Source organism: Cetorhinus maximus, chromosome 7, assembly GCF_964194155.1.
Source record: "Cetorhinus maximus chromosome 7, sCetMax3.hap1.1, whole genome shotgun sequence".
Classification (NCBI taxonomy): domain Eukaryota; kingdom Metazoa; phylum Chordata; class Chondrichthyes; order Lamniformes; family Cetorhinidae; genus Cetorhinus; species Cetorhinus maximus.
This window is the reverse complement of record NC_135885.1, coordinates 97,588,584-97,605,347: the sequence shown is the minus strand read 5'-3', so window position 1 is coordinate 97,605,347 and position 16,764 is coordinate 97,588,584. Positions and strand designations below refer to the sequence as shown.

The window sequence follows — 16,764 nt, the reverse complement described above, 5'->3', positions numbered from 1 at the left end:
GTAAAAAGAGGTTGAGTGCATGCATGTAGCAACACATGGAGCTCAGGAATTGGTGAGTGCAGTGTTTAAGGAACACTGAATATCACAGAGATAAATGTGACCAAGGATAGATCAAAGACTGGCTAATGAATGAAATATGATTGTGGAAGCAATATTTAACAAAGCATGATCAAACACAAAAGGGGAAAAAGATAGCAATAAAGGTGAAAAAGGTAAAAATGGATAAATAGTAACCCTATCAAAAAGAAGAGCAGAACTTCTTAAAGGTAGAAATTTCTGGAAGAGAAATTGCACTGTGTTATATAATAAACAGAAGCAATATATTGCAGATGCTGGAAATCTGAAATAAAAACAAGAGTGAATGGTTATTTTGGATTTGTGTTGCAGTGGTCAGGTATGTGAGTGATATTTTGGTGACAGTTTTATTCTGTTTGCAGGTGTGATTGACGTTATTTAGAGTTGGTGTTACTGTGCAGATGTGTGGGTGATGTTATTTTAATTTTGTCCTGTTTACGGCTGTGTGATGTTATTTTACATTCAGTGTTGTTCTGTTTGGGTGTGTGAACATTGTTATTTTAGAATCATAAATGTTAACCTTCTCCGTGACTATCCTATGATGGGGGAGGGCAGTTGACAGCCAAATACCTGAAATGCATCCCTAACCTGTCATACACACCATCTAATTTATGGTCTTGGATATCAAGACATCCAAATAATCTGCTTGGAGAGGTAGGACGGTCATTAACATATTTTATTGGGCTGCTAGATTGTAATTTAGAGCCTGTTTTGGAATGAACATCTGCTGTTTCCTGCGGGTTGGGAATCTTGGTAGTGAAACTGAGGTGAGATTGAAGTACACTTTATTGGAGCGGTTAAAGGATCAGTGCTCACAGGTGCTGTCTCAATTCCCTCTGGTGTGAGAAACTTATTTGTAAAGATTTGAGTAGTTTATATAGTGAAGCTGAGTCACGTCATGGCAGTTTTTGATTGGACTTCAGTAGAGGAAGAAATATTGGTGAAGACTTTCAGCAGAGGCGAGAACAAAATGGTCGCGGTGAAACCGGAGGCAAAGGGCGCGTCAAGGTCAAGACTCACTCCTCCAGAGCCGGTCTCCAGTTCTCCGCCAGCCGTATCCACCAGCTGCTGCGCAAGGGTCACTATGTCGAGTGTGTTTGGGCTGGAGCCCCCGTCTACGTGGCTGCCATCCTCGAGTACCTGACAGCTGAGATCCTCAAGCTGGCCAGCAACGCTGCCCAGGACAACAAGAAGACCCACATCATCCCCTGCCACCTGCAGCTCACCATCTGCAATGACGAGGAGCTCAACAAGCTGCCGGGAGGGGTCACCATAGCCCAGGGTGGGGTCCTGCCCAACATCCAGACTGTGCTGCTGCCCAAGAAAACCGGCCACCCCAGCAAGGTTTATGCCCGAAGGGGTGAGATTGGAAAAAGAGCATCAAGAAGATGTGGAGGAAGTTGCAACAGAGAAGAGAACAACAGAGAGGTTGAGTTTTCAGGAGGTACTACCACCTAACAAGGCCCAAGGACAGGGGCACAGCTTCCTTGGCCAGTCAGAGGAGCAGCGCTTCTGAAGGCTGAGATTTTCCCCTAGCTGGTCACAGAGTCTGAATCCTTATCTACAAGAAGACCTTATGCCTGTTGGACCTAGTGGCTGTGAATGTCACCAAAGCCCTCAATTTATTTGCCTCCAGTTCATTCCAGGGCGCTATCAGAGACATAGCAAGGATGTCGCACTTGGCAGCGTATAAATCAATAAGGCCAGTGACAGATGGATTATTTGTCAGGGCTGTGAGTTATATAAATTTTCCCTGTGATGACAATGGACAGAATGATCGGACACTGGGGTTGTGTCTCTGGCTGGCTTCTCACAGATGCAGGGTGCCATCAACTGCATACACATGGCAATCTGAATGTCACCTAACCAACCACGTGTATTCATTCACTGCACGGGATTTTATTGCATCCAATTTCAGCTAGTGTGCAGCCACAGGTCTGCATCAGATTCCCTGGGAGCTGCCATGGTACTGCATACTGCATCAGCTCAACATCCCCAACATAAACAGAGCTGGAACCAGCCTTAAAGTGGGATAAAAGAAAGCATCTTCAAATCGGGCTGAGGAACCCCATTGATGAACACCTGGAGCATTACAACAGAAGCCATATGACAACCAGATGTGTCATCAAATAAACCATTGGTTTATTAAAGTTGCACTTTAGGTTTCTGGAAGGGTCTGGAGGCACCAATCAGTATCAATCAATCAAGATCTCTAGAATAATCGTGGCGTACTATGTTCTGCATAAGAAAGTACAAAGAAACTATCACATCCCCTGCCACCACCTTACCCACTTACACAAGCTATCCTCTAACTAACATTTACCCATTGCATGTCCACCACTTGGTCTCAGTTAATTCATTTTTTTACATTCAGCACCAAACAACTGAAAAGCAGAGCTGGTATTCTCCATTCAAAAAAGGGGGACAAGGGAAAGTGGGGCTAAGTAGTACTTTAGTGTGATTTAAGAAATTAATTTTGTTAATAAATATTCAAAAACACCTAATGACAGATTTATTTTTCTCTCTAGCACACCTATGTGCTGTAATCCTTGCAGCTTCAGCAGAGGTAGACTGGCTATTCTGTTCCTTGCCCTGATATTTGAGATTCTCATAGCCTCTGAGTGTTGGAGCCATGAGGGCCCAACCAAAGGCTACTCCATCTGCAACTGTGCAGAAACAGCAGGAGAGGAGATTAAATATCGGGTGCTGGTTTGGAACAGGGAATGGATGAAACATGCAAATGCTTTGAGAAGAGTCCACGCATTCATCTCCACATTTATCACCACCCTTGCTATCCTGGGCCAGCAGAACATCACTCCTTCCTCTTTACAGGAGAGCAGCTTCAAACAGGTCAGTGATGTCTTGGAAGCCCACATCTAATCTATCTGTTAACCTACGTAAGGCAGTAGACATGTTGCCATTCAGAGTTTGAAAGATCACCAACAGGGCCTGCACAGACTCATTAGTCCACCATGATTCTAGTTCCATAAAGGAGACCAGTTTTTGATGGAAGGTTGTATCTTTGCAAAGACCTGTGACATTGCTCCACAAATATTTGAGCTGGACAACTCCATTCTCTGTGATCCTGTGGAGAGAGCAAGTACCCCAACAGCTGCTGACCTGCTCTCATCCCCCTTTTCACTGATGACTTCCCAGGTTCCACAGTTGTACCTAGTTGAGCAGAGCTTAGAGAGAACATGAGCTCTCCACAGCTGTTCCTGCCACCACTCTCTGGTCAGGTTCACCTGTAAAGTGTGATTCACCTGTGCTCCTTCCTTTTCCCATCTGTAGCAATCTCAAAGTGACTGGAACATTGAAAGCAGGTTAGTTTTCATATTTTTTTCCCATCTCTCCCCCACCCCCGTTGTCTCTCAAAGTGTGATAAATCTCCGTACACAATCATGCCACCGTGTCAATGGTGATGTTACCCCATATGTGATGATGTCACCCCCATGTGTGATGATGCCATCTTCGTGCATGATGATGTCATCCCACATGTGATTACATCACCCTAACATGATGACACACCATATGCACAACGATACCACCCCCATACATGATGACATCACCCTGTGATGAGATTACATCATCCCCACGTGTTATGACGTCACCCCATACATGATAACATCACCTCCCCGCATGTCATGATGTTGTCCCCATGTGTTGCAATGGTGTCTGGTATTATTGGCCTCCGACAGTGGCTACCCTGTTAGCTGTCATCATCATCCTCAAGGGTACCTGATTGTGTCCTCTTGTCGCTTCTTTCTGAACCTGCCTGCTGGCCAGCCTGTTCATTTGGTGTAATCTGTAAAAGTCCACTATTTTTATCTTTATCCAATCGTTGTGTTTATGCATGTCTGTGTGAGACCAAGTGTGATGTTTTGTTAATTCGGGTGTGTGAGAATAAGTAATCTTCTTTATTTTAAACTCATGAAAGCTTGCTGCTGAATTATTTAATTGGAATGCACACTCCAAAGGTTAGAAACGGCACATCTCTTTCCTTGCAAAACATACTGATTACAGGCAGTAAGGGAGCAAATACATTCTGTCCATTACACAGGGATGAGGTAATTTAGCTACAAAGTTAGGTTGGAGAAGCTGGGGTTGTTCTCTTTGGAGGAAAGGTTGGGCAGAGATCTGTTAACAGATGTACAGGATTATGACAGGTTTAGACAAGGTAGACAAAGAAAATCTTTTCTCATTAGTTAATGGTACAGAACAAGGGAACACAGATTTAAGGTTTTGGGCAAGAGACATGGGGGATGTGAGGAAGAACTTTACTGCAACGAGTGGTAATGACCTGGAAACCTGCTGCCTAAAAGGATTGTGGAAACAAAGATAATCAATTAATTTAAAAGGAAATTGAATAAGCACTTCAGGAAAATAAATTTACAGGGCTACGGGGTTGGAGCAGGGAAATGGGACTGACTGGATTGCTCTACAGGGAGCTGGCATGGACTTGATGGGGCCTTCTATGCCATTATGACTCTATGGTGAGAAGTAGGATGATTGGGCCCCCAGTGCCAGAGCAGCCAATTATATTGCTGCCCAGGATGCTTCAGATATTCTATTAGCACAAAGGTTCAGTCAGTCAATCACACTGGACCAATGTAACTGTCACATCCCTCACTCCCTTCCCCAACTTACACAGGCAGTCATGTAACCAATCATGTACCCCTTCCACATCTGTCAATTGGGCTCAATCAATTCATGTCTTCACATTCAGCACCAAACAAATGAAAAGAAATAAAAACAGAAAGTGCTGGAAATACTCAGCAGGTCTCTCCGGACTTTGGCGAGGGAAATAGAGTCAATGGGCGGAATCTTACCAGCTTTATAATTTTTCAGGCAATGGGACTAAGGCCGGGATTTTCCGGCCCTGTCGCAGGTGGGACCTGCCGCAGGTGAAGCGGCACCCCAATCACTAGTCCATTAACTTGCGGCTGGACTGAAAGATCCCGGCGGCGGGTGGGTGTGGAAAATCCTGCCCTAAATGTGGGTTTCAATTCTGTTGGTGTCTGCTGGCCCTGTGGTGTGCAAACTTTAGAGGCCATGGGAGTGAGGGGGTTAAACAGGCAAACACTTTTCACCACCCAAATAAGGATAGTGGGAGGGTTCTCAAAGTGGGAGGCTCAGTTAGAGGGCCTATAGCACTGGACGGCCATTGGGAGAGATGGGCTTTGCTGAGGCAGGGACTGGACCATGAGGGCACCTTCAAATGGAGGCACTCTCTGAAGCATGCTGAAAATTTTAAATGGAGAATACCCACAACTGTTAGGGCCTCCAAAAGATTGTTTATGGCTGTAGCAGTGGCCTTTTCATCCCAGCAGTTCCATGATTGGGGGAATTGAGAGGAGGCATCAATTGCCCTCCGGCCTGCTGCTGGGAGGTTGCTCCCAGGCGGATGCTGGGTTCCGGCCTCATTGGGGCCCATCGACCTTGGGAAGATGCCTGCAAGTTTTGGAAATGGCCCCTAAGTAGGGCCTTAATATGCCCTCCCCTGTGGGTTGGGTTGTTGGTTCCCAGACAGCTTGTCTCCTGCAAGATTAAGCAAATACAGAATACTAAATTGAAAGAAGTACAAATAAATCTCTGTTTTGGCATTGATGATAAAGAGAATCATTGAACAACAACAGAGAATGTATGATGCACTGACAGGCCTTGCAAGCAAACTAACCATGACTGTAGAAAGGATGCAGCAGTCTGCATCCAACATAAGTGGGTTGATATTACAGGGCATTGCAACAATGTCTTCTTACATGGATAGAATGGCCAACTTCATGGAAAATCAATTGTAGCAACCAACTGAGCACACCTGGCTTGACCATGACTATGAGACACCTGGATGACAACATGTCTGCCACCTTAAATAGGATGACAGACGCCTCAGTCTTGGCCTTGCAGTACGTCGCTGATCTGTGCTAAACTGTTCTGCAGCAGACCGCTAGCAATGAAATGCACTTGGCATTTGAGAGGATGATGACAAAAGGGACATGGAGGTGAGTATTCCACCCAAAGTGCTTCAACTTTTCACTGATTTCCCCTACCTCAGTCTCCAGCAGATGTGCTTTCTCATCTCCCAGTGATTGAATCTGCCACTGCGTAGGTGCAGGTGAGGTGGTCATTGGCAGGATCCTCACAGGTGCCAAAACCACAAAGGTCATTGGTCAAGAGGATCTCAACAGTCAGAGGCTGCACCTGTGCTGAAGTCACAGGGGTTTCACCATGTGGGAGTGAGAAGTTAAGGAAGTGGAAAGCTTTGTCATTGCAGAAGTGTACGCACATGGGCACATGAGAAAATGTTATGCTGTGAGGTTTCTGTTCTTTAGTAGAATTACATAAAATTTATTTGAATCACTTTCCCATCTTGCCTATTCTTGATTGCTGGATGGCAACTCACCTTTTCACTTGCTGAATGGGAAGACCTGAATTGACTGATGGGAAATGTACAATGTGTGCTTGGATGGTTGCAGGATTGCTTTGTGTCAGAGATAATGGGGATACCTGTCATTCTAACATCAGGTTGCAAAGTGAACCTTGAATTAATAAGGGTATCACTGGCATCCAGGCAGCAATGTGAGCAGCTGGAGCTGCATTTGCATCATCACCTTCCTCCTCATTATTTTCCTCTGTGTCCTTCTCAGATATGCACTCAGCTCCTTGTTCCTCCTGCAGCTCCAACTCACATTGCTGTGCAATGTTGTTCAGAGTGCAACATGCCATAGTTATTCTGGATGCCCTGGCTGGTGAAAGCAGAAAGGTATCATCAGGCACCTGAAGCACATCTTCAGCATGTTGATGGCTTGTTCAGTCACACATGTGGTGGTCATGTTGCTTTCATTGTAGCACTGTTGGGCTTCATAGGTCTGGTGTCTGACTGGTGTTATCAGCCAAGTTTGAAGTGCTTATCCCTTGTCTGCTAGCAACTACCCCATAAGGCTGCTGTAGGCCTGAAGGCTTCAGGGAGTTTAGACTGCCGCAGGACCAAAGCACCAAAAAAATTTGACCTTGGTGGTCAATTTGACAGGTCCTGCTAACATGTGGTTACCAGGGTCAGCAGGAACCAGGTCTTCTTCTAGGAGTCTGTTAATGTCGCTACCTGATGCCGTAATCTGGTCCTTCAGAAGTACTGCTGTTCTGACAGGTCAAGGAAACTTAGCCTTTACCTGTACATCCTGTTTTGTTGGCACTACTCTCTGTGTTGCTCCCTAATTGTTCAGCTGCAAGTCTGTCAACAACACCCTCTTGCTGATGCTGATTCATCTTGCTCCTCATCTAAGATGCAATCTAGTGCAATGAAGACAAGGTAATTGAATATTATTAAGGCTGAGTTAGATAGATTCTTGATTGAAAGTGAGTCAAAGGTTATAGGAGATAGACAGGAAAGTAGAGTTGAAGCCACAATCAGATCAGCCTTGATCTTATCAAATGGTGGAGCAGGCTCGATGGAGCGAATTGCCTACTCTTGCTTCTAATTTGTTTGTTTGCATGTTCATACGTATGTACGTAAGGTAGTTAAGGCAGCCCTCACCCTGATCTGATTCAGAAACTTTGTAAGTGTAGAAAGTAAACTATCAACCAAAGCACTCTGAACAAACCGTTTCTCACTAGTAGGTAAGAAGGAAGCTTTGTGTACTGAGTATTTTTTGGAGTATAACCATGACTTTTAATCAGATCTGTCAATTGCCATCGTGTTCTCACTTATTTCAACGGCATGTTTCAGAAAGCTTGGAAAATCCATCAACATGTGATAAATTTAAAAGTCTGTTGAAATATTGCTCCAATTGTTAAGACATAACCTGCATTTCCTGAGGCAGTTGCACGCAAGTAATCCAGTACGCTGGAGTTCAGTGCGAAAGTTGGAGAATTGGAGTTGGCCTTGGGCACGCTTGCATTTTTGCCGACTTTAACCCTGCACCCACAAACAAACGCATGCATTCTCCGTGTTAAAATTCCCCATACTATTGCTCTGGTTGGGCATGTGAGTGATATTATTTTAGTCTTTGTTGCACTGTTCTAGAATGAGTGGTAATAGGTTAGACTAGGTGTTGCTCTGGTTGGATGTGTGAGTGCTTTTATTTTAAGCTGTTATGGGCTCCATTCAATTGTGTGAGTGGTGATGTGTTCGAGTAGATATTGATGTGTGATTATGGTTATTTTAGAGTTGGTGTTGCCCTGGTCAGTTGTGTGAAATGTTATTTTAGAGTCAGTCTTTCTTTTCTTGAGTGTGTGAGTGCTGTTATTGCAGGATCAGTGTAGCTCTGTTCGGGTATGAGAGTGCTGTCATATGAGTTGCTACTATGTTCAAGTGTGTGAGTTGTGATATTGTAGTGTCAGTGTTGCTCTGTTTGGGAGTGTATTTGCTATTATTTACATCACATTTATTACACAGAAACAGGTCCTTCAGCCCAACAGGACTTTGCTGGTGTTTATTAGAACCATAGAACACTACAGCACAGAAAACAGGCCATTTGGCCCTTCTAGTCTGTGCCGAAATATTATTCCACTAGTCCCATTGACCTGCACCTAGTCCATAACCCTCCAGACCTCTCCCATCCATGTATCTATCCAATTTATTCTTAAAACTTGAGTGAGCCCGAATTTATCACGTCAGATGGTAGCTCGTTCCACACTCTCACCACTCTCTGAGTGAAGAAGTTCCCCCTAATGTTCCCCTTTCACCCTAAAGCCATGTCCTCTCGTGTTTATCTCTCCTACTCTAAGTGGAAAGAGCCTACTCGCATTTACTCTGTCTATACCCTTCATAATTTTGTAAACTTCTATCAAATCTCCCCTCATTCTTCTACTAGGCTAGGAATCCTCTGACCAGTAATTTACCTCCTGACTCCCCAAAGCCTGTCCATCATCTACATGGCATAAGTCAGGAATGTGATGGAACACTCCCCACTTGCCTGGATGAGTGCAGCTCCCACAACACTCAGAAAGCTTGATACGGTCCAGGACAAAGCAGTCTGCTTGATTGGCACCATATCCACAAACATTCACTTCCTCCACCACCGACGCACCGTAGCAGCAGTGTGTATCATCTACAAGATGCACTACAGGAATTCACCAAGACTCCTTAGACAGCATCTTCCAAACCCTCGACCACTACCATCTAGAAGGACAAGGGCAGCAGGTACATGGGATCACCACCACATGGTAGTTCCCCTCCAAGTCGTACACCATCCTGACTTGGAAATATATCGCCGTTCCTTCACTGTCGCTGCATCAAAATCTTGGAACTCCCTCTCTAACAGCACTGTAGGTGTATCCACACCATTTGGACTGCAGCGGTTCAAGAAGGCAGCTCATCACCAGCTTCTTGAGGGCAACTAGGGATGGGCAATAAATGCTGGCCCAGCCAGCGAAGCCCACATCCCGTGAATAAATAAAAAAAATCAGCCTGGCAGATTTTCCTGTTGACTGGTGGTGGATGGGGCGGGAATGTCCCTCCTGAACTGGCTCCCTGGGGCCATCAGAGGGCCTTCTCATGGTGTTCCCCCCTTGCAAGTTCCCACCCACCCATAGCCTCTCAAATCCCAGCCCCCACCCTTTCACTGAACCCTGCCCTCCGTGACCTGCAAACATTTACAAACTTTGATACGTTGCTGAATGCCTCCTCAAGACCCGAGTGCAGTATGTGCAGTGCCCATGGTGGCATTGCTGGTACTTTTCTTCATTTATTTTGTCATGGGATGTGGGTGTTTCTGGCTAGGCCAGTATTTATTGCCCATCCCTAATTGTCCTTGAGAAGGTGATGGTGAGCTGCCTTCTTGTACTGCTGCAGTCCATATGGCATAGGTACACCACAGTGAAGGGGGTTCCAGGATTTTGACCCAGTGACAGTGAGGGAACAGCTTAGACCTGAGTTCCAAGAGCTGCCAGTCTCTGAGATGGGACTTTCTGTCCTGAGGGGCATATATTCTGTTTCCAACCTATTACTGGCCAATTGGCCATTAAATGGCTAATTCTTCCCCTGGATGCGCTTCCCCTGACTGACTTTATGGCCAGGTGTGGGGAGGAGATGGTGTGGGGGTGAAGGGACCATAGCTCCTCGTATAATTCAGGCCAGTGAGTTTACAAAGGAATACAGTTAGATTGAGTGAGTGGGCAAAAATTTGGCACATGGAGTATTAAGTGGGAAAATATGACATTTTCCATTTTGGTAGGAAAAATTGAAAAGCAAAATATTGCTCAAATGGAGAAATACTGCAAAATGTGTGGTACAAAAGGATCTAGATGCCCTCATACATGAACCACCAAAAGTTAGCGTACAGCAAATAATTAGGAAGATAAATGGAATGTTGGCCTTTATTGTGAGGGGGATGGAGTAACTAAGTAGGGAAATCTTGTAATTGTAAAGGACATTGGTGATAACACACCTTTAGAACTGCACACAGTTTTGGCCTTATTTAAATGCTGGAATTGGAAGGAGTTCAGAAAAAGTTCACTTGATTGATTCTTGGGATGAAGGTGTTATGAGAAAGTGCTGAGCATGTTGGGCCTATACTGATCAGAGTTTAGAAGAACGAGATGAGGTCTTGCTGAATAACACAAAAAATTCTGAGGGGGTTTGACAGGCTAAGAGAATATTTCCATATGTGAGGGAATTGAGAATTAGGGGACAAAGCTTCAGAATAAGGGGATGAGGAAAAAAATTCTTCTCTTAGGGGGTCATTAATGTTTAGAATGCTCTACCCAAGAGAGCAGTGAGGGCTGAGTCATGGAATATATTCAAGGCTAAGTTAGACAGGTGTTTGACCTAGAAGAGAGTTGTGTTTTGGAGGGCAGGCAGGAAAGAGGTTTTGAGGCCAAGATCTGATCATTCATGATCCTATTGAATGGCAGAGCATGCTCGAGGGGCTGAACGGCCGACATCTGCTCCTATTTTTTATACTCTATAGAAGTTAAATGAAATTTTCCTGATTTTCTGTTTTATCTGTCTAGTAAAGAACCCTATGGCTTTATTTGTATTGAATGTCTTTATTAACCAGTGTCACTAGTTTTATTCATTTGTGTATCTGTACCCCCAGATCCCTCTGCTCCTCAACCCTATTTAGATACTTACAGGGGAATTTTAACCTAAAGAAAGGCAGGGTTGGATTGGGTAGGGGGCGGGGGGAGGTGGGGTGGGTGGTGAGAGGTAGAGGTTGGTTAAAGTCTTGAAAAATCAGATTCTTGACCCATACCCACCTTCAATCAATCCACTTCTGACTTTAACTGAGGTAACAAGGTGGGTGGGTGAGCAACCCGTTCTAAGCAGCCTCTGGGAATGCAGCAGTTTCAGGTGATTAGTGCCTTTACACCTACTTCCTGGATCCAGCATGCCTGCCTCAGCAACCCCTATCATTAGGTAGCCCCTCTCCACAACCTTCCACACAAGACCTCAACTTCCCCACCCCTCAAGTCTCTGATCCCAGAGCCAAGGGCTCCAACCCCTGCTCCCCCAGTTTGGGATCAACAGGATCTTCCTCCTGATTGACACTCTTTTGCTTCCCCAGTTAACTCTGCCCCACCCCACCTATATCGGTACCCCTCCCCATTCCGAAATTGATCCCCATATTATGAACCTACCTTGTCCTGTCATTTCCACTGACCTGTTCTCTGGCTGCAGAACAGATTGGTGATGTCCAGTCCCTGATGTGGAGTTAAAATTCTCAGCATACGGGGGAATCTGACTTCCACATTCCCCATGTCCTTCCAACCCTTTTACTCCCAGTGGGCCAGGTAAGCAACAATCCAGACCTTGTTTAATTGACTGCCACCTCTCTTCAAGAAATGCCTTCCCTGAAGAAGTACTGCTCTGTTCTCCGACAGGATTTCCGCCTGTCTCTTCTGCCCTGTTCACCTTCATTGCTTTCCATTTCTCTCCTGGTGTTTGACAAGGTGTTTACTAAAACCCGCTTAGTATCCTGCCATCCATTCTTAATTAGCACTTTTCTTAGATAATATCACCACCTTCAACACCTCTTTGATCCTTTTGTCTGTGACATCTTTTGATTATCTGCTCCTATCACTGCTTGCTTGTCCCCACAACCACCCCACCCTCAACTTCTCTCTCCCCCCGCCCCCCACCTTAGACCAGCTTATATTTCACCTCTCTCCTAACTATACTTCAGTTCTGCCGAAGGGTCATGAGGACTCGAAACGTCAACTCTTTTCTTCTCCACCGATGCTGCTAGACCTGCTGAGTTTTTCCAGGTAATTCTGTTTTTGTTTTGGATTTCCAGCATCCGCAGTATCTTTTAGCTTTTTGTTTTTATCTCATTTTCCAAGGAGTATGTGGCCTCCTCATCCTTCGTATCAAACTACCGTCTCTCACTTACCTATATCGAAGTTCGTGTTGCTCCGTTTGGGTGAATGAGTGACATTAGTTAACAGTTGGTATTGCTCTTTTTGGGTGTGTGAGTGGTACCATTTCCCATTCATTTGGATCTGCTTGGCGAATAAATGCTGCTATTTTATTAATTATTTTGCTCTGTTCTGATGTGTATACATAAATTGTTATTTTAGAAAGGACAGAGAGACTTGCATTTATATGGTACAGTTCACAACAACAGCTCTTCTGAAAGCGTTTTACAGCCAATGAAGTACTATTTTGAAAGTCACTGTTGTAATGTAGGAAATGTAGCAGCCAATTTGTATGGAGCAAACTCCCACAAACAGCAATGTGATAATGACCAGAAAATCTATTTTCGTGATGTTGATTGAAGGATGAGTATTGGCCAGGACACTGGGAAAAAAATCCCCTGCAGTTTAGAATTAGTTTTCTTCTGTTTTGGCATATGTGTGCAGCTATTTTATAGTTTGCTTTGCTTTATTCTGTTGTGAGTGCTGTTATTTTAGTTAATTTTTCTCCATTTGGGTGTGTGTGTCTGCTGTTATTTTGCAGTCTGTTTGCTTAATTCTGTCATGTGAGTGGTGTTATTTTAGGATTGGTGTTACTCTGTTCATATGAGAGCTGCTATTTTAGGTTCATCCTGCTCGATCTGTTTAGAAGTGATAGTACTGTCATCTGAGATTCAGTCTTGCTGTGTTGGGAATGTGAGACCTGTTATTTTAGATACTGTCCTATTCTGTTGGGAGTGTGAGAGCTGCTATTTTAGGGTTTGTGTTGCTCTGTTTGGGTGTGTGAGCGGAGCTGTTTCATTTTAGGGGCTGTATTGCGCTGTTCGGGAATGTGTGTGGTGTTGCTGACATGCTGTTTATTGCAAAGAAATAGGCTATCCATCCTAAAATGTCCATGCTGGAGTTTATTCTCTTCACAAGCCTCCTCCTATCCTTCCTCATGTAATGCATTCAACATAACCCTCTATTCCTTTCTACTTTGTGTAGCTTCCCTTTAATGTGTCTATGTTAGTCACCTCATCTGCTCCTTGTAGTAGTGAGTTCTACATTCTAACCATTCTCTGGGTAAAGAAGTTTCTCATGAATTCCCTATTGGATTTATTAATGACTGTCTTATATTTAGTTTTGGTCTCTCCCACAATTGGGATCCTGTTTTCTAAATTTGCCCTTTAAAACCCGTTCACAATCCTAAATCTCTATTAGATCAGTCCACAGTCTTTTCTATAAAAAATACGTCAGCCTATTCAATCTTTCCTTGTGTGTATAACCTCAGTTCTGGATCATTCTAGTAAATCATTTTTGCATCACCTCCAATGCCTCCATATCCTTTTTATATTAAGGAGATCAGAAATATTCACAGTTCTCCAAGTGTGATATAGCCAAGGTTCAACTCAGGTTTAACATCTCTGCTTTTCAGTTCTATTTTTTAAAAATCAACCCCAGTGCTGTTTTTGTTTTTATAAGGCTTTAGTTACCTACATCACTACTTTTATGTACCCCCAGATCCCTTTGCTCCTCTACTCTATATAGATACATATTTCTCAAGAAGTACGTGACCTCTTCATTCTTCCCACCAGAATGTACCACCTCACACTGATGTTATTGAAGCTGGTGTTTCTCTGTTCGGGAAGTGGTATTATTTTAGAATTGTTGTTGCTTGGTTAAGATGTGTGTGGCGCGCTACATTAAAGACAGCCTCACTTGGCTTAGCTGTGTGTATGCTGTTATTGTAGAGTCACTGGTGCTTTGTTATGGTGTGTGAGTACTAATATTTTATAGTTTGTTTTGCTCTGTTTGGGTGAATATGATGTGATTTAATAGTTGGTATTGTTATCTTCGGATGCATGAATGCCGTTGTTTAATAATTGGTGTTGCTGCCTTTGGGTCTGTGAGTGGTGTTCGTGTTGCACGCTTCAGGCGAGTGAGTGCTATTATTTTGAATAAGTCTTGCTCTGTTTGGGAGAGTGATTACTGTTATTGCGGAGTTGGTGTCGCTCTGTTCCGGATGTGTGAGTGATGTTATTGAGTTGGTGTTGCTCTGTTCAGGAATGTGATTACTATTATTGTAGAGTTGGAGTAGCCCTGTTCTGGTGTGTGAGTGGCTTTTATACTGTTTGTGCTCAGTTCTAGTGGGTAAGTGCTGTTATTTTAGTGTCAGTGTTGCTGTCTTATGCTTGTGAGTGCTGTTATTTTAGAGTTTGCTTTGCTCTGTTAGTGCGTTTGTTTTGGAGTCAGTCGTGTGAGTGTTGTTATTTTAGAGTCAGTGTTGCTCTCTTTGGGAATGTGTGTGTCATTTGAGAAATCTACTAGTGGGTTTGTGGTGATATTGTACAGTTAATATTGCTATGTTCAGGTTTGCATGTGGGGTGTTTCTGGGCTTGTGTGTTATGAGGGATAATATATTAGAATTAGTATTGCTTTAATTGGTTTTTAATTGTTAATTTAGAATCAGTGTTGCTCTGTTAAGTGTGTGAGTAATGGTATTTTAGAGTCAGTGTTACTCTGCTTAGGTACACAAGTTATTTTCGAGTCAATATTGCTCACTTTGCTTTTGAGTTCTGTTATTTTAGGTTTGGCGTTGCTCTGTTCAGATATATGAGATCTGTCATTTTAGAGTTGGTTATATCTGTTTGACTGCAGGAGTTCCGTCACTTTAGGGTTACTGCTAGAAACACAAGGATCGATGGGTGAAAAAAAGGCCAAGTATATCTAGTTTGTCTTCTACCATCCTGATAGTCACATGATACAATGTTAATGGACTTGTTGACTAATTATGACAATCAATCTTCATAAATTAGTCTACAGCAGATCAAAACAGGAGTTGAGGAATACCCAAGTAGTTGAAAACTTCGGAAACTATGGGCAGAATTTTGCCCTTGGTGGACAGGCGGGCCCCACCGGCTCGGTGGCGGGTGGGCAACCGAACTGCGCAGCCGAAACGGGGCCCACTGCCATTTTGAGTGGGTGTCTCAGGGAGATTACTGACAGGTTAAAAAAAACTCCAAAAATAGAAAAATATCAAAATTATTAACATGCCCCCCTCATGTGACCATGTCACATGAGATGGGACATGTTAATAAGAAACACATAAACTTTATGAAACTTTTTAAAAACGGACATGAAACCTCATCCCGCCAGTGGATGAAGTTTCATGTATAATCAGGAGCCCACCGGGGCTCCTGGCCTGCCCGCCAGCCTTAAGGTTGGACGGGCAGGGCCTTTAACAATTTTAATTAGCCTGTCAATGGCCTTAATTGGCCATTGACAGGTCGGCGGGTGGACAGCTGATTTCGCTGTCCGCCCGCCTTCCTGAAAATTTAAAGGCACTGGGATGACGTCAGGGCTTCCTCCCGATGTTATCCCGTATCATTTTCCCGTCGGCGAGCGGGCCCTGCCCCCAAATCGCCAACAGGAAAATCCTGGCATATGGATCCAAAGTCATTTGTTCTTCCCAGGCATACTCCACTTACCATTTGTCAAGTCTCAAATTACTCATATAGTGTACCCCAAATATTATTTTATGAAAGAAATATCTAGTTTTCCTTCGAATTAATTAATTTCAACCACTTTCACCATCTCCCTAAAGAACCGGTTCTATAGATTGACCACTCACTCAGTTTCCATAGATAACTTTTGAACTTTCCCCCCTTCGAGTGCAGGCCATTTTCTCCAGTTCTTCTGTTTTGGACAAGGTGAGACATCTTGTCATGATTTACATTATCTAGTCCCTTTAGATTCCTAAAAGCAGCAATCATATCACCTCTCAGAATTCTCTTCAACTATAATAAAACACCCAATTTACATAATAATCCAATCCCTTCATCAGCTGCATCATTTTGGTTGCCCCCTTTTGTAACATTTTAAGAGCTGCAATGCCCTTTCTTTACAGTGGTGATCAGAACTGTGCATATATTCTAAGTACAGTCACATCAATGATTTACAAAGTGGCAAAATTACCTAGCTTTTTTGGCTCAATATTGACTTTAATATATTCCAACATCTAATTTGCTTTACTCACTGCCACAGAACATTGTTGTGATCGCTTCAATTTATTATCCAGATCTCTTTTTCATTTTCCATACATAATCTTTTATTTCTTTTTAAGTAATACACCTAGATATTTTGACACCTTGTGAAACACTTTGCATTTCTCTTGAGTGAATTTCATCAGCCACTTGTTTGCCCAATTTCAAAGTATTTTTAATCCTCCTTAGTTTATCCTGCTTAGCTTTTGAGTCTACCACCTTCATTAGCTTTGTGTCATTTGCAAATTTAGCCAGTGTGCTTGTAGCTCCTAGCTCCAGATTTTTATGAAGATAGTAAAAAAAGAGGTTCCAA

General features: G+C 43.6%; 1 long non-coding RNA gene across 1 annotated transcript in view; it reads left to right on the top strand.

Moving 5' to 3' along the window:
* Positions 1-16,764, top strand: part of LOC144682955 (uncharacterized) — a 70,529-nt gene that overhangs the window by 34,317 nt on the left and 19,448 nt on the right. The gene's annotated exons all lie outside the window — the stretch shown is intronic.